The 23645-nt window shown below is 43.2% G+C and overlaps 1 long non-coding RNA gene across 1 annotated transcript in view; it reads right to left on the bottom strand.

Moving 5' to 3' along the window:
- LOC139187355 (uncharacterized) overlaps positions 1-23314 on the bottom strand; it is a 35720-nt gene extending 12406 nt beyond the window's left edge. The window contains exons 1-2 of the long non-coding RNA XR_011570906.1: positions 18452-23314; positions 17384-17509 (exon numbers count right to left, since the gene is read on the bottom strand). This is a non-coding gene — a long non-coding RNA (uncharacterized lncRNA). The remainder of the gene's footprint in view (positions 1-17383; positions 17510-18451) is intronic.
- Between the last annotated feature and the right edge of the window lie 331 nt (positions 23315-23645).

Below are 23645 nucleotides of genomic sequence, written 5' to 3' on the forward strand. Positions count from 1 at the left end.
AGCAGTGAACAAAGCATGTAGACAGCTTTGCCTTCAGGAAGATTACATTCTAATGATGTAAATACTGATTTATTTCTAGTTAAAATAAGTAGCACGAAGTAAAAGTACAGGGGACCTGCCTCATCTGATATCCCTGAGGAAATGACATCATTTTAAGTGCCTCAGATAAGATGAGGCTTTGTTTTGCCCGCCAGGACTGAGAGGGCTTCCCTGGACAGGGCAGGAGTTTCCCTGGGAGACTAAATTCTGGCTGAGGCTGCCCGAGTTCCATCTGCTTTAGAGAGTAGCCTGGTGGGAGAGATGCTCCCGGCGATAGGCAGACAGTGGGTAGGGATTTGAAACTGCGTCTCCATTAGCAGTCACCACCCATTTTCGCCCCAGTGCATGATGTCTGGGATGTCCTGATACAGAAAAAAGCAAGACCGTCCTTCCCCTGTAGCACAGACAGTAACTAATGGACCCTCCTTTCCCAGACGGGAAAAACAGAGCAAGAAAAGACAAACCCAGCTTGAGCCTGAGGGGCCTGTGCTTTGCTGCTCAGGAGGAAGCAACTGCTCGATTTCTGGTCTGCCCTTCAGACTGCAGAGCTGCAGGTCGCCCGCCTAAACCGCTTTAATGCACATTACGCTTGGGTCTACATGGAAATGGCGGAAGGCACATAAATGGAACACCCAACCTTTGTCCTCACTTCGAAACCGCAGGTAAGTATTTAGGTCTGTGTTGTATCGATCATGCCTCCCACTGGCACCAGGAAAAACGCTGTGAAGCAAGTCAACTTCCCAGTGACAAGGAAGTCATTCTCCTAATCCGCTCTCACTGGACAATCAGGTTGACAAAAACCATTAAGTTTTCTAAGATTAGAAATTCACTGTCAGAGGGAGCCATGTATAGAGTTTTCCACTCCATTACACCCAGGACAATAACCAGAGACCAAGTGACAGGAAAAGGCTTCTTAAAGTTTCCTGTGTCCTTGGGTGGAGGGAAATAAATTAACAAGTGCCTCCCTTTTGAAGGACATTGGTTATATATTATCTCATTAATCAATGCAACCACTTCCGAGGTGGGCTGCGTCGTTGCATTTGACAGAAGACTAAGCTGGGGCTCAGCAGGATTCAGACACCATCTAAAATCACCTGGCTCATTCACATGAGACGGGATTGAGAATCAGAGGCACTGGGCCAAGGTGGGGGTCTAAAAGCTAATGACCTACTTGCTTTGGGTTGAACTGCACTTTAACCATTCTTAACCTCATTTCCCTCTGAAAGATGCCATGGTTCTCTAGTACAGGGGTCACCAACCTCCGGGTAATGATCTGAAGTGGAGCTGATTCAAAAATAATAGAAATAAAGTACACAATAAATGTAATGCACTTGAATCATCCTAAAACTACCCCCCATCCACCTGGTCTGTGGAAAAGCTGTCTTCCATGGAACTGGTCCCTGGTGCCAGTTTGGAGACCACTGCTCTAGCAAGTGGAAGGAGGCTGGTGTAGTGATGAAGACCAGAGGGTGTGGTAGATCCACGTTTGTGCATCAGCTCTGCTCTCACTCTGTAGCTTGGGGGAAGTACCTGCCCTTCTAAGCCTCCTCCTCCTCTTATTCATAAGGAGGCAATAATCTAAAAACACTCCTCCCACAAGGGCTCTGGAGATTAAACAAGATCACATACATAAGGCATTTAGCATCTTGCCGGATACATGACAGGTACTGAAAATAGGAGTCAGTTACTAATAGGAAGTGGCTCTTTAACTTATTTAACTCATTTTGATGATAAATTTATATAACTTCATTACCTAAGGTTTAGAAAATAGAAAAAAGGAAATACCACTCATATTCATAACTACTCTTATCATTGTAATTCCTTCCAGTATTTTTCCAATGCATCTTTCTTCTCTTACAGATGTATTTATTTTTGTCTTTGTATTTTAGTGTCCATAAATAAAGTTCTTTTGGCACACAGTTATGCCAATTTCTTTATGTATTATCTATGACCAAGCTAGTGCTCAGTGGAGTTGAGTAGTTGTAAGACAGAGTTTGGCCCGGAAAACCTATAATAGTTACTATTTGATTTTTTACAGAAAAGGTTTGCTGGATACCTAATCTAGAATATATGCTCTTGAGTGGAATTTCTATGTTATAGGGTATGCACTTGTAACATCTTTACTGGACAATGTCAGTTTCTAAGGTGGTTGTACCACTTTTATATTCCCATCACTACATTCTTATCAACACTTGGCTTTATCTGAATTAAATGTTAACCTATCTATTGAGTGTACAGTGGTATCTCCTTGTGGTTTAAATTGCATTTTCCTGATTATCAATAAACATTAAGCACATTTTCAAGTGTTTATTAGCTATTGGATTTCTACTTCAGGAAATGCCTGTTCAAATCTTTTGCCCCCTTCTCTATTATGTTATCTGTCCTTTATCTATTCTGAATACAGTTCCTTTGTCATTCATATGTGTGAAAGTATCTTCTCCTTGCTGAGACGCGTCTTTAAACCTCATGATGGTGTCTTTTAATGAACAGAAATTCATTGTCTTTTTTTCAATTAGCATCATACTAATTCATTAATTAATTTCAATTCACTTATTCATGTTGCTTCTGTCTTTATTTGAATAATTGCACAATATTCTATGGTTGACTTATCCATTCCTTCATGGTTGTTCAGTCGCTAAGTCGCATCTGACTCTTTGCAACCCCATGGACTGCAGCACACCAGGCTCCTATGTCCTCCACTATCTCCTGGACTTTGCTCAGATTCATGTCCACTGAACTGGTGATGCTTTCTAACCATCTCATCTTCTGCCACCCTCTTCTTTTGCCTTCAATATTTCCCAGCATCAGGGTCTTTTCCAATGAATCGGCTCTTCACATCAGGTGGCCAAAATATTGGAGTTTAGCATCATTCCTTCCAATGAATATTCAGGGTTGATTTCTTTTAGGATTGACTGGTTTGATCTTGCATCTAAGAGACTCTCAAGAGTCTTCTCCAGCACCACCGTTTGAAAGCATCAATTCTTTGGCACTGAGGCTTCTTTATAACCTTCTTTATAACCATAGTTTTGATTATACAGACCTTTGTTGACAAAATGATATCTCTTCTTCCATTACCTGACATTTAGGTTGCTTTCAACTTCTCCCTGTTATCACCTAACAATATGTTGGAAATGGTGTGGGCACTACCCTGGACTTAACTGAATGAGAATCATTAGAGAGAAGGACCAGGAATTTGAATTTTAAGAGGCCCTTGACTATTTTCATAACACAATTAAGTTTGAGAATCACAGCTGTGGAGAAACTCACACATAGATGCATACGGATGCATGTACAAGAATGTTCACAGCAGCTTTGTCTGTCATAGCCTCAAACTGAAAACTACCCAAATGTCTAGGATCCGTAAAATGTTCCAAAGCAGTAAAATAGGTAAGTGGAATAATATTCAGAAATGAAAATGAAGAAACCAGAGTCGTACGCGATGCTGTGCTGTGCTGTATCTGACTGTTTGTGACCCCATGGACTATACAGCCCACCAGGCTCCTCTGTCCATGGGGAATATGGATAAGTATTAAAAAAATAATGTTGACCACTCATACACTCACACACAAAAACAAGTCTAGACACAAAAGAATATGAACTTGATGATTCTGTACAACAACAGAAGGTTCAAAAATAGACAAACTGAATTATACCATTTTGGGGTGAATACTTCAGTGACAACAGTAAAGTGAGGCAAGGAAGGTATACTCATTAAAGTCAAGGTTATTATATTTGAGGAAAAAGACAGCACTGTGTTTAGGAAATAGCACATGGAAGTTTTGGCGGGCTGGCAGACCAAGATGATAGTTACCTATGCATTCACTTTATAATAATTTGTTAAAGTATACATTTATGTTTTGTTCACTTTTCTGTATGTGTGATTTGGGGCTTGCCTGGTGGCTCAGTGGTAAAGCATCCGCCTGCCCATGCAGGAGATGCATATTCGATCCTTGGGTTGGGAAGATCCCCTGGAGAAGGAAATGGCAACTCGCTTCAGTATTCTTGCCTGGGAAATCCCATGGACAGAGGAGCCTGGCGAGCCACAGTCCATGGGGTTCAAAGAGTCAGACATGACTTAGCAACTGAACCACAGAAACTTGTGTGATATATTTCACAATAAAAAAATTTGAAAGAAAAATAGCTGCCAGAAATGGTGACTCTGAGCTAGCCCTGTGTGTGGAACCTGCCAGATCCACTTCACACCTTGCCTTCCCACTTGGCCAAGTCCTCGTAGCCCACCCAACTGCAAGCTGCAAATTTATAGGCCAACCAAGCCCAGATGGTTTCCTGTGATAGCTGCTAGGGGCACAATAATGAATACATGTCTCCCCGCACGTTTCTGAATGCGTTTTGGCAGGATTTTTACTGCAGGCAATAAAACCTTGTTACAAAGTCCCTCGCTGTCTCAGAAGCTTGGTAGCATTGTGATGGAGCCACACCACCTCTTGTTATAGGCAGCCCGTCCTCCTTGTCCCACATAGAATCCTTGAGAGCTGGCTTTCTCTCATTGTCCTCAGAGGCCATTTGATTGATTGTTACTAATAATCACTGTGTTTTAGGACAGAACTCGATTCCTGTCCTCACAGCTGGAACTTCCTCTTTGCACTAATTGGAAAAACATCCTCCGGGAAACGGGGCAGCTTTATTGAGTCAATCTTTGGCCATGGCTATGTCAACTGGCAAGATGAAGTTTGCAGCAGAGAGATGAAAGCTCTGAAACCTTCCTGGTGCACTGGCCCCAGGACTGAGACCAAGAAGCCAGGCTGACTGGATCGATATCCAGATCCCCATTCGGAATCGTTAAGGGCCACATAAAGGAAGGGCTAGCTTGACAGGTTGGGGTCAATGCAGAAGTCCAATAGCCATCCCAATTAATGATTCCCTAGTTTCCTTCCCTTTTTTTCTCATTAGCAGTAGCCCTGAATGTTAGCTGCATAATTAAGACCACATTTCCCAGATTCCCTTGCAGTTAGACAGGCTCATGTGACCAATTCTGACTAATGAGAATGCAAGCCATATATGGAACTTCCAGGAAGGGTCCTTAAAGAAAGAGTATATGTCCTTCTCTTCCCTTCCTTTCCTTGCTTTTGGCTGGAATGTAGTTGGACAGGGTTCAAGCCATCTTGAACAATGGGGTAACTTAAATGGAGTCCATGCCAGTGGATAGCAAAACACTGGACCAGCCCAGCAAAGCACTGGACCAGCCCTGGACTCACTTCCTGAACTTTTTCAAAAGAGAAGCAAACTTTTATCTGTTTAAGTCACTGCTTTGGGGGATTTTCTGTCACTTGTGGTTGAACCCAATATTAACTGATACAAAGCATTTTTATAATGGAAAAGAAATGAAAGCAATCTCAGTAACCCATAAAAAGTGACTGGTTACATTTGTTTAGCCATTTGCTGACTCATTCATCACATTTTTAGTGAGTACCTACCCCATGCCTGGCTCTCATCTAGGCATTAGGAATATAGTGATTTTAAAAAGAGAGAGAGCGATTGTCTATGCCCTCAAGAACTTTGTTAGAAGAGGAAGCAGAAGGCATCAATAAATGGACAGCTAAAATGTAGCTTAATTAGTGGAACCATAAAGGCTGAGTTGTTTAAAAATATACTTTAACAAGGTGGGAAAAATGTTCATGACATATTGCTTAAAACAGTAGGTTATTAAAGATCATGCATAGTGAGTCCAGTTTGTAAAAGAGCATATCTATTTGCAGGGAGAAAAAGCAAAACTGATGGATACTTTGTCTGAACACCTTGAACAGTCCTGGCATTTAGCAGGTGAACAATAAATGGTTAATTAATAAAAGAATCTATCGCAGGATGGAGGGATATTTCTATCCTCTTTTATATACTTTCCAAATGTTCCCCCTAGAATATATATTACTTTTGGAACAAGGCAAAAAATATCACCATTCGGTAACAATGCGAATTATAAAGTTGAGAATCCAGACAAAAGCTGTCGCATAGTGATTTTAGATAGAAGGTAAACTAGGCTGTGCTTAATAGGCTCAGAAAGAAACTCAAGTCTGAGGTCTGAGTTTGGTCTCCCCCTCGGGGGGAGGACCCTGGAAGGGTCTGGTTCTCTGCCCCAGGCACTGTCTGCAGGCCGGCAGGAAAGTTTGCCCAGGGCTTTGTTCTCCGTTTTTAGTGGAGCAGGGCTCACTGCAGCCAAGTTATTAAGCACTAACCCTATCACTTCTCTTCCCATGGCTCCTCTGCTGGGCCTCCTGCCCCACCATTAAGGCAGCTGTTGTTGTTTTGTAGAGGCTAATTAACTCAACACTGCATGAAGCCAGACGATAATTGGCCCCTTCACTTAATCAACTTTAATGTCTCTCTTCTGGTGGACCTGGCTGCTGCTTTTTGTTCTCGATCCCCAACAAATGCAGATCAAGGGATTTGGCAATAACAGCCTCCAGTGGGCACACACAGCCCCTACCTGTCACCTACCATGGGGGGCAAAGAGGCTCATTTTGACCCTCAGCTCAGTGGGCAGACTCTTAAGTTCACAATCGCTGGAGCATCTTGGGACCTGGGCTTATTGCTTCTCTTCCAAACATTGCATGATGATATGAGTCATCAGATGGTTGGTTTCTCAAGAGAATCAGCCTCATCTCTGCCTGTTGCTGACACGTATTTAAGGCTCTAAAACCTAACTAACTTACACAACTACTGTAAGTACATCTTACTGTTTTTTTCTGTGGCGGATGCATGTCAAGTCCTTTCCAAACCAACACGACCACCATGTAGCTCAGGGCAAGTAAACAGTACATAGTTTTAACTGAAGAAAAAGAAATACCACTCTTATACCCATTTGCCAGATAAGGAAACTGAGGCAGTAATACTATTTACATCCGTGATTGAAATGACATGCCCACTCATTATAATCATAGACCTATAAGATTAAGACTGAGAATTATGATGGTCCCCATTTTTGGAGAGAACTGGAGGCTTTCAGAAAGAAAAATGCCTTTCCTAAGGTCACAAAGTGAGGTAGACAGAATAATGCCTCTGCAAAGACATTCACATCCTATTTCCCAGAATCTGTGAATATGTTATCTTACAATGCAAACGGATTTTGCTGATGTGATTAAGTTAGGATATGAAGATGAGATTATTCCAGATTATCAAGGTGGTCCTGATATAATCACCATGGTCCTTACAAGAGGGACAAAGGAGGCTCAGAGTCTGTTGGAGATGTAAGAATGGCAGCAGAGAAGATGGAGGAGAGGATCAAAAGCCAAGGGATACAAGCAGCCTCCAAAAACTGGGAAAATAGAGATATGGATTCACCCCTGAAGCCTCCAAAAGGAACACAGCCTGCCAACACCTTGATTTTAGACTTCTGACCTCCAAAAGGTCAGTTTTAATTCCAATCCCAAAGGAAGGCAATGCCCAAGAATGTTCAAACTACCGCACAATTGCACTCATCTCACATGTTAGCGAAGTAATACTCAAAATTCTCCAAGCCAGGCTTCAACAGTACATGAACCAAGAACTTCCAGATGTTCAGATTGGATTTAGAAAAGGCAGAGGAACCAGAGATCAAATTGCCAACATCCACTGGATCATAAAAAAAGCAAGAGAATTCCAGAAAAACATCTGCTTCATTGACTATGCTAAACCCTTTGACTGTGTGAATCACAAGAAAATGTGGAAAATTCTTAAAGAGATGGAAATACTAGATCACCTTACCTGCTTCCAAGAAAATCTGTATGCAGGTCAAGAAGCAACAGTTAGAACTGGACATAGAACAATGGACAGGTTCCAAATTGGGAAAGGAGTATGTGAAAGCTATATATTGTCACCCTGTTTATTTAACTTACATGCAGAATACATCGTGTGAAATGCCAGCCTAGATAACACCACCCTTCTGGCAGAAAGCAAAGAGGAACTACAGAGCCCCTTGATGAAGGTCAAAGAGGCGAGTGAAAAAGCTGGCTTAAAACTCAACATTCAAAAAACTAAGATCATGGCATCCAGTCCCATCGCTTCATGGCAAATAGATTGGGAAACAATGGAAACAGTGACAGAGTTTATTTTGGGGGGCTCCAAAGTCACTGCAAATGGTGACTGCAGCCATGAAATTAAAAGATGCTTGCTCCTTGAAAGAAAAGCTATGACAACCCTAGCAGCATATTAAAAAGCAGAGACATTACTTTTCCAACAAAGGTCTGTCTAGTCAAAGCTATGGTTTTTCCAGTAGTTATGTATGGATGTGAGAGTTGAGCCATAAAAAATGCTGAGCACTGAAGAATTGATGCTTTTGAACTGTGGAGTTGGAGAAGATTCTTGAGAGTCCCTTGGACTGCAAGGAGATCCAACCAGTCAATCCTAAAGGAAATCAGCCCTGAATATTCATTGGAAGGATTGATGCTGAAGCTGAAGCTCCAATACTTTGGCCACCTCATGCGAAGAGCTGACTCATTTGAAAAGACTCTGATGCTGGGAAAGATTGAGGGCAGTAGAAGGGGATGACAGAGAATGAGATGATTGGATGGCATCACTGTCTCGATGGACATGAGTTTGAGCAAGCTCGGGGAGTTGGTGATAGACAGGGAAGCCTGGTGTGCCACAGTCCATGGGCTTGCAAAGAGTTGGACAAGACAGAGTGGCTGAACTGAACTGACCTCCAAAACTATAAGATATAAATTTATGTTAAGCCACTCAATTTGTGGTAATTTGCTTCAGCGGTTGCATGAAACGAATACTGACTTTGTCACAGCAGCAGTGGGGCAACCAATACACACTAACAGTGGAAAAGTTAAAGATCTTGGGTTTAGGTATCATAATATGAAGTCTCATTTTGACTGAATTGACAAGAGTTCCCTATACTCAATCAATATATGGCAATTGTGGATTCTACCTTCCCACAAGAGAGGCAGAACCATGCATGCAGGACTGTTGACTAGCTTCTCCTTGGGGCCCATTATGCCCTCTGCCACCTTCCCAAGTCCGTTAAACACTTTTTTTTTTTTGACTGGAGTATAATTGCTTTACAATGCTGTGTTAGTTTCTGCTGTACAAGAAAGTGAATCAGCTATGTGTACATTTATGAACCTCCCTCCCCCCACCCTATCCCAAACCCCTAGGTAATCACAGAGCACCTTGCTAAGCTCCCTGTTCTATACGATAACTTCCCATTTTACACGTGGTAGCGTTATATATGTCAATGCTACTCTCCAAGTTCATCCCACATTTCATACTTCTTACTCCTCTTTTACTTCCCAAGTATCTAAAACCCAACTCTGCCAATATAGTTCATCTGGAGAAAACCAGGGTTCTGTGTCTATCTGAAGATTGGCTTTAACCAGGACAGGATGAATCAGAGAGCTTGTGTTTGGTGTTGGGGCGACAGTAGGGAAGGGTGATTAATTCTTGCATTTGAATTCTATCAGTCCCACTTAATTCCAGTGTACCTCCATTTCATCCTTTAAAAAAAGGTTGTCATGAGGGTGAAATGAAACCTGTATGTCATGCTTAGCACAAAACCTGGCAATGATAAATACTCAACAGATGTTGGCCATAAAAAAAATCAATGCAAACTGAGCTCCACTCCTCAGAGCCCTAAGGGTCTAGAGAAGCGGTTCTCAAGCCTTAGCATGCATCAGATTCACCTGGAAGGGACTGGGCCCCACGTCTGTAGTTTCTGATTCAGTAGGCTTGAGGTGCGTGCTACGTTGCTTCAGCTGTATCTGACTCTGTGCAACCCTATGGACTGTACCCCGCCAGACTCCTCTATGTATGGGATTCTTCAGGCAGGAATACTGCAGGGGGTTGCCATTCCCTTCTCCATGGGATCTTCCCCACCCAGGGATCAAACCCAGGTCTCTCATGTCTCCTGCATTGGCAGGCATGTTCTTTACTACTACCGCCACCTGGGAAGCCCTAGGTTTGAGGTAGGACTTGAGCATTTGCATTCCGAACACATTGCCAGGCAGTGGGGATGTTGCCCCACCAGGAACCACACTTTCAGAAGCACTGATTTGAAGCACAGGGCAGAGATCATACCTTCCCTGCTATTTGTCCCTGATGACCAGCACAATGCCTGGCATATAACAAGCACAAATGTAACAAATATTTGTGGAGTGAATACATTTTTCCCTCTGTCTCCCTGAGGCTTTAAATGTCCAGGAAGCTACCCTTCTCCATAAAAGAATTCCATTCTCTATCTTTTTTTATCGCCATCATATTTACTACAACTTGGCACTGACAATCTCTTCTTCATAGACTCTGTTTTCCCCTTGAATACCCTCCATTTCCCCAGCGAGTGTCTCTCCCCAGGATCTCAACCTTTTCCATTAACTCCATACACTGCACAGCCTGTTCCAGGACATCAAACTTTAATTTAAACAGAAAATAATCAATAAGCTTAGCAAATTGCCCATGGCAACCTCTGCTGAGTGAATCAAAGGGTTTTATAGGTAATTTAAAGGGTGTCCTCACTCATCCCTCAAGGTAAAGCTTAGCACATTGACAGGAGCCCTTTTCTACCCTGACCCGGGAAGCTCTGGAAGGAAATGGAAGGACCTGGGTTCTGGGGATGGGGGAGGCTGAACCAGGGAGGAAGGGTCTGTCTTTCAGGATTAAAAGCTTTTAAGTAAAAAGTCCTGACATTCATTTGATATTGACCCCTGTGTGAGTAAGGGGTTTCGGGTTTGTTTGGCTTTTTTTGATGTTGCTTTTGTTACAGCATCAGAAACAGACTCTGGATAACTTCAGAAAATACAACTATTGAAGAAAAAGGCTAAATGGCTGGGTCTCAAAAATATCTGAAACCAGGGTGGCTCTCTTGAAGGCACTGTTTGGGGTGCACCTGGCTGTTTTCTGTCACTGTGTCTTGATTCAGGATTCATATTCCAAGTGGGCATCTGAACAGCCTCCGTGGGTCACATGGGCCTCCTTTGGCCCGGGAGGATGGAGCACCCTGATGAACAGTCCCACCAACAGTAAGTGGGGAGGGAGAGCTAGTTCCCCAAAGGAAAACCAAGATAGAGGAAATGAACAAGGGAATAGCAAAGGTGAACTGGCAAAAATATGTTTCTACTACAGAACTCTTCTGGTCTGGTTTTGACTTATCACGTTCTCCAAACAAGCAACCGATCTAGCAGCATTTATGAGTATTTATGAGATCCTGGGGCCTCTGCAGGACTTTGAAGGGCCATGAAGCACATTGCTTGGTTATCTACCCAAGCCAGGGAGCTGTCTATCATTTTCTAAGAATATCCCCAAACTCCTTTGAGAAGATTGTCCAACTACTAAATATTAATATTTGCAAACAAGACATTCTTCTCTCTATCAGGGTGATAGTAAATAATTGGCAACTGGAGTGCCCTGGGCGTGAACTAATCAAAACTATCCCAAATATAGTGAACCCATAAGATCAAACCAGCCCACGCAATCCGACCATCTGTCAGGTGTCTCCTAAGTGGGGCATTGGAAACCTGTTCCCTCTGATCTTCACAATGGAGGCCGAGAACATTTCCTCATCCCTTGGGAGAAGTACTGGGGTCTTCTTTCCTGAGTTTCACAGACCCATGGCTTTGTCTGGGACCTCAGGATTTAGTGTGGCAACTCTAAGTTGGATGCAGCCTGCTTAACAGAGCTGCAATGATGTGACACTTAATCTGCTGCTTTCTCTTGCTTATTGAACTCTGGGGCCTGGATTCAACACCCAGTTTTGCTGCTTACCAGGTTGGTGACCTTGAGCAAGTGATTTACCCTTTCTGAATGTACCTTTTCATTTGTAAAAAGGGGATAATAATAGACCCTGCCTCATAAAGACTGTTGTAAGCATTACAGGAATTAAAGCTTATAAGGTGCTTAGCAGTATGCCTGGTTCATACTTCGCACTCAACAAAGGCTATCTGTTGTCATTATTATGTTATTAACATTTATCTTCTGAAAACAAGGGGCAGAGAACCCTTGGAAACAAGTGTGTTCAGCTGCTTCCTTGGACAGAGGGGATTCTGAGGCCCTGGGAAGGAGTCATTCACCCAAGGCTGCACGGCCAGTTGGTGGAGTGCCTTGACTGTGACCCAGCCTGTGGCAGTAAAAGGGGTGACAATGGTCGTATTGACCTCATGTATAGATCAAGAAGGTGGGTACCTACCGGGGTGGTATTGGGAGTCTGGGAGAACTTATCATAGAACCTGCCTCAGCCTTGGCTGTGAACAGCTGAGCTGTGCCAGCACCTCTTGCCACTCCCTGGGGAGCTTAGGGAGTGCCTCAGTTTCTTCATCTATCAAATGGGAATTTTAGCAGTACCTGCCTTCTAGGGTTGCTGTGAATCAATAATGCCCCTGATCAGCTTAGAACTTGCCTAACACTTAATTCTCATTAGCTAGTGTTAGTATCAAGTCAAAGGTGGTGGGGAGGGGGTGAAAGACCGCAGGGATAAAGATTTGGAGAACCTGGCTTGTGTCTCTAACTTGGCTTTATGCCAGCTACATCCTTACGAGAGTAATTGGCATTTCTGACTGCCTTTACTCATGTGCAAGTATTTTTATATACCCTCTCATTTCATTTAATCTCCATGCCACCCTGCAAGCTAATTACTATTATTAGTCCATTTGAGAAATGAGACAGAGGTTAAATGACTTATACTTTATCCTTAAGTTTGTTTATTATGGAAAATTTCAAACATGCATAAAAGAAAAGAATAGGATCACAAACCTCCATTTATCTATTCACAGCTTCAACAATTATCAACATATGGCCACTCTTGTTTTATCTACATTCCCCCACCAACCTTTTATCCTCCTTCATTTATGAAGCATATTCCAGACATTATATTTTTCATCACTAAATATATCACCAGATGATAAGGACGCTTTTAAAAGACAAGTACAGTACCAGAATTCTTTTATATCATCAAGTAGCTATTCCTCTTTTATGGTTCTTATGTATCTTAATTGTTTTCTTAGAACAACAGTAATTTTTTTCACTCAATGTAGTATCATAAACATTTTACCATGTCATTAAATATTCTTCAAAACACTGTAACATATAAGCACAAATGATGTTAATAAATCCGTTAATTTGCTGAGCCAATCACCATTTATAGATATTTACATTAATTTTACTATTAAAAGGTGCTTCCGCTAAAAAGGGCTTCCCTGGTGGCTCAGATGGCTAAGAATGCACCTGCAATGCAGGAGACCTAGGTTCAATCTCTGGGTTGGAAAGATCCCCTGGAGAAGGGAATCCACTCCAATATTCTGGCCTGGAGAATTCCACGAACTATTCCATGGGGTCGCAAAGAACCAGACACGGCTGAACAACTTTCACTTTCACTTTTCTGATAAAAGGCTGTGATAGGCTCCATTCTCCCCTTATTCTTTAGAATAGTATCCCTATTTTACTTTGGTGTAACAAAAAAGATAAAGAATATCATTTCCCAGCTTCCCCAGCAATTAACTGAGGTCAGGAGAACATCTTTAGTTAGTGAGATAAACAGAAATAGTAAATGGGGCCTCTGGGAAGGTTGCCTGGAGGAAATTGACTTAGCTGGGAAATGCTGTATTTTAGCCCTTCTTCTTTTCCTCCTGTCTACTGCCTGGACTCAAGTAGACTGGCTGGCAGTCCAGCATCATCTTGAATTATGATTATGGAAGCCACGCTCTAGGGTGGTAGAGCAGGATAGGAGGAGTCTGGGTCTCTGATGATCCCAGAGTCAGAGGTCTGTTAACCTCCAGACCTCCTTTAGGTGACAAAGCAATAAATGTTTTATTTATGCCACTGTTATTATGGGATTTGGCTTTGTATGCAGATGAACCTAGCTCTAACGAAATCTTTGCACGTGGGCATTCTTGTGTATAGCAGTTTGAATTCTTAGCTTGTGTTCATATTTCCATTTCACTTCTCTGACTAATCTGTAAACTCCTTCAGAGCAAGCATTTCTATTTTACCTTTTTATCCCATATAATACCTATCCACAGTGCCTGGCACAAAATAGAGATTTTAAAACATTTTTAAAAATAATGAACAAACATGAATGTGGAGATGTGCTTGATCTTAAACAACTGATTCTGCTTAATTTCCTTAATTTTAAAAAGAGGTATCAATGCCTACTTGGAGAAGGAAATGGCAACCCATTCCAGTATTCTTTCCTGGAGAATCCCATGGACAGAGGAACCTGGCAGGCTACAATCTGTGGGATCGCAACAGTCAGACATGACTTAGCGACTAAAATACTACTACTAAAATTCACATTGGAGAGGGAAATGGCAACCCACTCCAGTATTCTCGCCTGGAGAATTCCATGGACAGAGGAGCCTGGCAAGCTGTAGTCCATGGGGTCACAGAGAGCTGGACATGATTGAGTGACTAACACATACATCAATACCTACTACAGGAGCTTTTGAGAAAAACCAATGATCTGTCATTGAAAGATCTACAAAAACTATAATGTAAGAGTTTATCATGAAGGAGGACAAAAGAGCAGGGCGGAGGAGGCCTTGAGGTCAGAACATACTTGCCTTCACACGGAGCGACAGGAATGTCACATGGCTGGAGCACAGCTATGGAGGGGAAGAGGGATTTTACAACCCATGGTGAAGACATATATCTCATGTTGGCGTGAACCTCATAGTGTTATTAAGAGACTTGACAGTGCTTACCAGAGTGCCTGTCACGTGGTAAGTATTTCCTATGTGGTAATTATCATTATTATTCTTGTTATTAATGGCAGGTGGTATAGTCATAAGACTGGGGACTTCCCTGATGGTCCAGTGGTTAAGAATCTGCCCTGCAATGCAGGGGACATGGATTCAAAACCTAATCAGGGAACTAAGATCCCACATGGCTTGGAGCAACTAAGCCCACACCCCAACTACTGAGCCCAAAGTGCTCCAGAGCCCACATGCCACAGCTAGAAAGCCTGTGTGCCACCCTACTGAAGCCCCCACCCTCTGGAGCCCAAGTGCCACAACTATTGAAGCCCTCGCTTCACAACTAGAGAATCCATGTGTCACAACTAAGATCTGACTCAAATATTAAAAAAAAAAAAAAAGAAAGACAATGGGCCCAGGAGTCAAAAAGAGGGCTCTACTACTGGTTTTCAATTTCAAGACACTAGCTAAACATCTTTTGCTTCTTGTGATTTCAGTTTCATCATATGATAAATGAAGATGTAGAAAATGTAGGACCAGGTAAGTGACTGTCAAATTTACATTAGCTTTAGAGCCCTTTGCTTGATGAAATATTCAATGCAAAGTCAATGTCAAATAGACACAAAGGGGATGACTGTGGCAGGAGAAGGCTTGGGGGCCTTGAGTACCACTGCTATATGCTTGGCCTTCTCTTCCTCAGCATGGCAGCCCTGCAGGGGTCTTATGGAGGCACTGCTTAAAAACCACTAGACTAGTGCTGAGCATCATTCGTCATTAGGGAAATGCAAATCAAAACCACAATGAGGGGGAACACAGAGGAGTTTTAGGGCACTAAAACTATTCTGTATGTTACTATGGTGGTGGATACATGTCATTGTACATGTGTCAAATTCCATAGAATGTACAACATGAAGAGAGAACCCTAATACAAACTCTGGACTTTGGTGATAATGATATCAATGCAGCTTCACTAATTGTAACAAGTGGTCCCCTGTAGTGTGGGATATCCATAGTGGAGAAGGCTGTGCGTGTGTGGGAACACGGTAAATGGGAACTGTGGACTTTCTGCTCAATTTTGCTGTTTCCTTTGAAGTGACGGAAATGTTTTAGAACTGGATAGAGGTGATGGTTACACAACATTGTGAACATACTAACTGCCCTGAACTGTATACTTTAAAAGATTAATTTTATATTATACAAATTTTACCTCAAATTCAAAACCAAAACATCACACTAGAAGCTCTCTGAATTTTTTTCCAGTTCCAGTGCTTTGCCATCCACACCCACTGCCACTCACCATCTGCAAGAGGATTGTAATTTTGAAGTGGGTTCATGTGTGCAAGTACCCAGAAAGAGTCCCACAGTCTATTTTGACTGTTAGTCCTTACTTTCATCATCCTCTAAACCCTTTGTAGGATTCTGAGGGAAAAGGAACCCAGGAAAGGAAAGTTTGAAAGGATAAAGAAAGTACGGAAAGTGCCAGAGCATGAAACACAGACAAGGTATGAATGTAGCATAAATAGGGGTGAGGGGTGATGGGTACCCTAATGGAAGGCCCCTGAAATGTACCAGCCTCCATCTCAGAGAGCAACAGAGACAATTATACAGCTGAAGGGCTAACTAGCGAGCTATTCCTGCTGCTGCTGCTAAGTCACTTCAGTCGTGTCCGACTCCGTGCAACCCCACAGACGGCAGCTCACCAGGTTCCCCCGTCTCTGGGATTCTCCAGGCAAGAACACTGGAGTGGGTTGCCATTTCCTTCTCCAATGCATGAAAGTGAAAAGTGAAAATGAAGTTGCTCAGTTGTGTCCAACCCTCAGAGACCCCATGTACTGCAGCCTTCCAGGCTCCTCCATCCATGGGATTTTCCAGGCAAGAGTACTGGAGTGGGGTGCCATTGTGTAGGCAAAAAAAAAAAAAAAAAAGCCGGGCTCTTTATTGCCTACAAAGTTTAAAAGAAAAGACCCTCCAGGGCTTCAAGGAGTCTGTGGAAGAACTCTGGACAGTGCAGTCCAATCTGGTAGCCACTAGCCATGTAGCTCGGAGAAGGCAATGGCACCCCACTCCAGTACTCTTGCCTGGAAAATCCCATGGACGGAGGAGCCTGGTGAGCTGCAGTCCACGGGGTCGCTAGGAGTCGGATACGACTGAGCGACTTCACTTTCACTTTCATGCATTGGAGAAGGAAATGGCAACCCACTCCAGTGTTCTTGCCTGGAGAATCCCAGGGACGGGGGAGCTTGGTGGGCTGCCATCTATGGGGTCACACAGAGTCGGACACGACTAAAGTGACTTAGCAGCAGCAACAGCAAAGCGTAAAATACACATGAGACTCTGAAGACTGAGTATGAATAAAAAAGAATGAAAATATCTGAATCATTTTCCTATTGATTATATGATGAAATCTTCATATTTTAGATATATTGGGTCAAATAAATAAATTAAACTCACCTATTTCATTTTAGTTTTTTATATAGCTACTAGAAATTTTTAAATTACATACATGGGGACTTCCTTGGTGGCCCAATGGCTAAGACTCTGTGCTCCCAATGCAGGGGGTCCTGGTTAGATCCCTGGTCGGGGAACTAGCTCCCACATGCCACAACTAAAGATCTCATATGCCATAATGAAGACTGAAGACCCCACAACTAGGACCCAGCACAGCAAATAAATAAATAAATATTTTTTAAAAAATAGTAAATTCTTCCTTATAAAAGAAAATCACATACATGACTCACAATGTATTTCCCTGGGACAGCATGGCTGTGTAGACCATTGTGTTACTCCTTCAGGGCAGAAGTGGTGCTGTTCAGGGTCTCTGTCCAGGGCAGAGACTACTCAGGCTTCAGCACCTTCTGGAAATACAGAATTCCTAAATGGTTGCCTGGAAATGTGGGTGTGTCTCAACTTAAGAAAGCACAACATACAGAAGCCAGTAAGCAAAGCAAATTTTCTTGCAGCCTGGGTGCATCCAAAGCTTAAAGTCTTTCCCACCCCCCCCCTCACTTTTTTTTCTTTAAAAAAAAATTAATTAATTTTAATTGGAGGCTAATTACTTTAAATATTGTGCTGGTTTTTGCCATACATCAACAAGAATCACCCATGGGTACACGTGTTCCCCCATCCTGAACCCCCCTCCCACCTCCCTCCCGACGCCATCCCTCCGGGTTGTCCCAGAGCACTGGCTTTGAGTGCCCTGAAGTGACCCCATTTTCTCAAAAAGACCAGATGGCCATAAGCATAGTGTCAGTGGAGGTGGGAGGCCCCACCGTGCTTTTCCCCAACATCCCAATAAATCTCCCAGAGTCCCAGGGGTCAAGGTCATAGAATTTCCAAAATCACTTGAAATCGACCTGGAAAATTGTAAAATGTTTATTCTGTGGCAGAGTAAAAATTGCTTGTTTTCTATCAAGGTAGAATATAAGAACAAAGATCCAAATAGCCAGTCCCTCGCACCGCCATTTTAGTCACAGTCTGCCGGTGATTTTGGCTGTGTTACAAAATGAAATAAATCCCTTTATAATCCTTCATTCTGGCTCCAAAAAAGTATTTTCACAAGCACCAGAGCAGACCCTCTGGGCATTATTTTTTCCTATAAAAATGCTCATCTCCACTCAAAATCTTTCTCTTTTTTAATCATATCCTCTTACAAAATGGTAAACTGAAATTATTTTGGTGCAGGTTCTGTTGGATGGAGCTGGGGAGGAAGGAAATGTGGGCAGTGGTCCAAACAGAAATCCCCCTCCCAAGCTCAATATCCTCCCCAAACTCTCCGTAATCCTCCCCAGATCACTCACCTTCGATGGTCTCTGCTTCCACGCAACATAGCAAATTTCCCATTTTCTGCCTGGAAACATTCTCTTGCATTGTCGTTACTTAAAACTTCATAGTTTGTAGGGTCTTTGAGCAGCAGGACACTCCCCTTGACCCCCACCCCTATACCTAGCTCAGTATGACTTCACATAGCACTCAATAAATAGTTGTTGAATGACTGAATGAAGTTGAATCTGATATTTGCCAACTCTGATAAAATAGAGTAAATCAATGTCAGTATTTCCAGCTAGATAGAGAAACAGGACAGCTATATAAAATGATCTGAAGGAAAAATTGCATCCAACACTTTACTTTCAGGTCTCTGAAGGAGGCTGTTATAACAATGGACTATAAATACAGGATGAATGCTATATCTATAAAGAAGCAATTCCAACACTGGTCTGCAAGAGCCAAGAAAATCCAGCTTCTTCTCCCCGAGTATATACACAGGTGCACTGTGTGGAATGAAATCCACTTAACTTGATTTTATGGACAGTGATTCATGCAAACTCAGTTCCAAACTGCTCGGCATGGCTCAGTTAAATAAATTACAGCAAGAGTAAGCCAGCCAGCAGTAAAGGCAAAAGACAGAAAATAAAAACTCGAGGCTGAGGACTGAAATTTTAGGAGAGCCTGGTGCACCAGAATTGTCTTTCTTCTGGGGGTTCTGTAGGGGGTTTAGCAATCTTCAAGGTCAAGGCCCTGATTGGACTGATGGGGAAACTGAGGCCCAGTGAAGACTGAGTATATGTCCAAAGTCACTTAGTGAATAAGTGGCAGAATCAGGGCTCCTGGATCCCAAGTCAAAGAATTTTTCATCTTATCAGGCCCCTGAATGTAGTGTTCTCTGTCACAGTGCCAGGCACAACCAAGAGAATCAACATATATCTGTGGAATGGATGAATTACCGCATCTGCTGGGCTGGGGCTAGCCAGAGTCAGCCTGAGGGATGCAGGGGAGAAAGATCTATGAAGCCCCTTGAGACTAGATACTCCTGAATTTAGGGACGGGAGAGACTGCTCCTAGCAGTGGCCCTACATCCTCAGTGTTCTAGCTCCCACCAGGGGAGACACAACTATCTCCACACTTTGGCCTCCTATTTATTATGTGGGATAAAACTGCCTCAGTGCTCTGCTTTCCCTCCACTGGCACTCCCCAAGGGCCTTCAGGGATAAGGCATCACTGCCCAGCTGCAGAGATAGGTCAGTGGGGACATTTGCCTCATTAACCTGTTAGCATCCACAGGCACTGAGCACACAACAGGACAATGGTGATGTCTTTGGGGTGTTCTGGGAGATAACATTGCATCCTTATAATAAATTAACTGATGTCTTTTTCTAAGCTAGCTTGGTAACTTTTTGTTCCTTGCAACCTAAAGATTCTTAACTAAAATAAAGGATCTTCATAACTGGCAAAATAGACAAAGAAATTTAAGGTATGATGGTTTTACAGATTTAAGGTATAATGGACTCCACACATGGACATTACCAGATGGTCAATACCGAAATCAGATTGATTATATTCTTTGCAGCCAAAGATAGAGAAGCTCTATATAGTCAGCAAGAACAAGACCAGGAACTAACGGTGGCTCAGATCATGAACTCCTTATTGCCAAATTCAGACTGAAATTGAAGAAAGTAGGGAAAACTACCAGACCATTCAGGTGTGACCTAAATCAAATCCCTTATTTATATAGTAGAAATGACAAATAGATTCAAGGGATTACATCTGATAGACAGAGTGCCTGAAGAACTATAGATGGAGGTTCATGACATTGTACAGGAGGCCGTGATCAAGACCATCTCCAAGAAAAAGAAATGCAAAAAGGCAAAACGGGTTGTCTGAGGAGACCTTACAAATAGCTGAGAAAAGAAGAAAAGCTAAAGGCAAAGGAGGAAAGGAAAGATATACCCATTTGAATGCAGAGTTCCAAAGAATATCAAGGAGAGATAAGAAAGTCTTCCTCAGTGATCAGTGCAAAGAAATAGAGGAAAACAATAAAATGGGAAAAACTAGAAATCTCTTAAAGAAAATTAGATACCCAGGGAACATTTCTTGCAAAGATGGGCCCAGTAAAGGACAGAAATGGTATGAACCTAACAGAAGCAGAAGATATTAGGAGGGGTGGCAAGAATACACAGCAAACTATGAAAAAAAGATCGTCATGACCCAGATAACCACAACGGTGTGATCACTCACCTAGAGCCAGACATCCTGGAATGTGAAGTCAAGTGGGCCTTAGGAAGCATCACTACAAACAAAGCTAGTGGAGGTGATGGAATTCCAATTAAGCTATTTCAAATCCTAAAAGATGATACTGTGAAAGTGCTGTACTCAATATGCCAGCAAATTTGGAAAACTCAGCAGTGGCCACAGGACTGGAAAAGGTCAGTTTTCATTCCAATCCCAAAGAAAGGCAATGCCAAAGAACGCTCAAACTACCACACAATTGCATTCATCTCACACGCTAGTAAAGTAATGCTCAAAATTCTCCAAGCCAGGCTTCAGTAGTAAGTGAACTGTGAACTTCTAGATGTTCAAGCTGGATTTAGAAAAGGCAGAGGAACCAGAAATCAAATTGCCAACATTCACTGGATCATGAAAAAAGCAAGAGAGTTCCAGAAAAACATCTATTTCTGTTTTATTGACTACACCAAAGCTTTTGACTGTGTGGATCACAATAAACTGTGGAAAATTCTGAAAGAGATGGGAATACCAGACCACCTGACCTGCCTCCTGAGAAATCTGTATGCAGGTCAAGAAGCAACAGTTAGAACTGGACATGGAACAGACTGGTTCCAAATAGGGAAAGGAGTATGTCAAGCCTGTATATTGTCATCCTGCATATTTAACTTATATGCAGAGTACACCATGCAAAAAGCCTGGCTGGATGAAGCACAAGCTGGAATCAAGATTGCTGGGAGAAATATCAATCACTTCAGATATTCAGATGACACCACCCTTATGACAGAAATCGAAGAACTAAAGAGCCTCTTGATGGAAGTGGAAGAGGAGAGTGAAAAATTTCGCTTAAAGCTCAACATTCAGAAAACTAAGATCATGGCATCCAGTCCCATCACTTCATGGCAAATAGATGGGGAAATCGTGGAAACAGTGGCTGACTTTATTTTTCTGGGCTCCAAAATCACTGCAAATGGTGACTGCAACCATGAAATTAAAAGGCACTTGTTCCAGGATTTCCCTGTAGCTCAAACGGTAAATAATCTGCCTGTGAGGCAGGAGACCAGGGTTCAATTCCTGGATTGGGAAGTTCCCCTGGAGAAGGGAATGGCAATCCACTCCAGTATTCTTGCCTAGAGAATTCCATGGACAGAGAAGCCTGGTGGACTACAGTCCATGCAGTGGCAAAGAGTTGGACATGACTGAGCGACTAACACAGTACACACAGTAGCTCCTTGGAAGGAAAGCTATGGTCAACCTAGACAGCATATTAAAAAGCAGAGACATTACTTGACCAACAAAGGTCCATCTAGTCAAAGCTATGGTTTGTCTAGTAGTCATGTATGGATGTGAGTTGGACTATAAAGAAAGCTGAGCACTGAAGAATTGATGCTTTTGAACTATGGTGTTGGAGAAGATTCTTGAGAGTCCCTTGGACTGCAAGGAGATCCAGCAAGTCCATTCTAAAGGAGATCAGTCCTGAATATTCATTGGAAGGACTGATGCTAAAGCTGAAACTCCAATACTTTGGCCACCTGATTAGAAGAACCGACTCATTGGAAAAGACCCTGATGCTAGGAAAGATTGAGGGCAGGAGGAAAAGGGGATGACAGAGGATGAGATGGTTGTGTGGCATCCCTGACTAGGTGGACATGAGTTTGAGTAAGCTCCGGGAGTTGGTGATGGACAGGGAAGCCAGGTGTGCTACAGTCCATGGGATCACAAAGAGTTGGACATGACTGAATGACTGAACCACATTCTGTCAGAGCTCTCCACCACGACCCGCCTGTCTTGGGTAGCCCCACCGGCATGGCTTAGTTTCATTGAGTTAGACAAGGGTGTGGTCCTAGTGTGATTAGATTGACTAGTTTTCTGTGAGTATGGTTTCAGTGTGTCTGCCCTCTGATGCCCTCTTGCAACACCTACCATCTTACTTGGGTTTCTTTTACATTGGACATGGGGTGTTTCTTCATGGCTGCTCCAGCAAAGCGCAGCCACTGCTCCTTACCTTGGACAAGGGGTATCTCCTCACCACCGCCCCTCCTGACCTTGAACGTGGAGTAGCTCCTCTAGGCCCTCCTGCGCCTGTGCAGCCACCGCTACTTAGACGTGGGTTTGCTCCTCCCAGCCGCCGCCCCTGACCTCGGACGTAGGGTAGCTCCTCTTGGCTGCTCCTGCGCTGTCGCAGCCTGGCACTCTCGTCACTGCCCCAGACCACGGATGCGGAGTAGCTCCTCTCGGCCGCCACCCCTGACCTCGGACGTGGGGTAGCTCCTCTTGGCCGTTCCTGTGCCCTCGCAGCCTGGCACTCTCGGCCACTGCCCCTGACCTCGGACGTGGGGTAGCTCCTCTCAGTGCGGCTCTGTACACAGTCGCAGCCGCCCGCGCTGCAGCCCCACACACCTCACTGCACATGTGCAGAAGCGCCTCCGACGCCAGAATGTGGTGCACTGGAGAAGGGAATGGCAAACCACTTCAGTATTCTTGCCTGGAGAACCCCAGGAACAGTATGAAAAGGCAAAATGATAGGATACTGTAAAAGGAACTCCCCAGGTCGGTAGGTGCCCAATATGCTACTGGAGATCAGTGGAGAAATAACTCCAGAAAAAATGAAGGGATGGAGCCAAAGCAAAAACAATACCCAGCTGTGGATGTGACTGGTGACAGAAGCAAGGTCCGATGCTGTAAAGAGCAGTATTGCACAGGAACCTGGAATGTCAGGTCCATGAATCAAGGCAAATTGGAAGTAGTCAAACAGGAGATGGCAAGAGTGAACGTCGACATTACAGGAATCAGCGAACTAAAATGGACTGGAATGGGTGAATTTAACTCAGGTGACCATTATGTCTACTACTGCGGACAGGAATCCCTTAGAAGAAATGGAGTAGCCATCATGGTCAACAAAAGAGTCCAAAATGCAGTACTTGGATGCGATCTCAAAAACGACAGAATGATCTCTGTTCGTTTCCAAGGCAAACCATTCAATATCACAGTAAT

Source organism: Bos indicus, chromosome 15 (genome assembly GCF_029378745.1).
Source record: "Bos indicus isolate NIAB-ARS_2022 breed Sahiwal x Tharparkar chromosome 15, NIAB-ARS_B.indTharparkar_mat_pri_1.0, whole genome shotgun sequence".
Lineage (NCBI taxonomy): Eukaryota > Metazoa > Chordata > Mammalia > Artiodactyla > Bovidae > Bos > Bos indicus.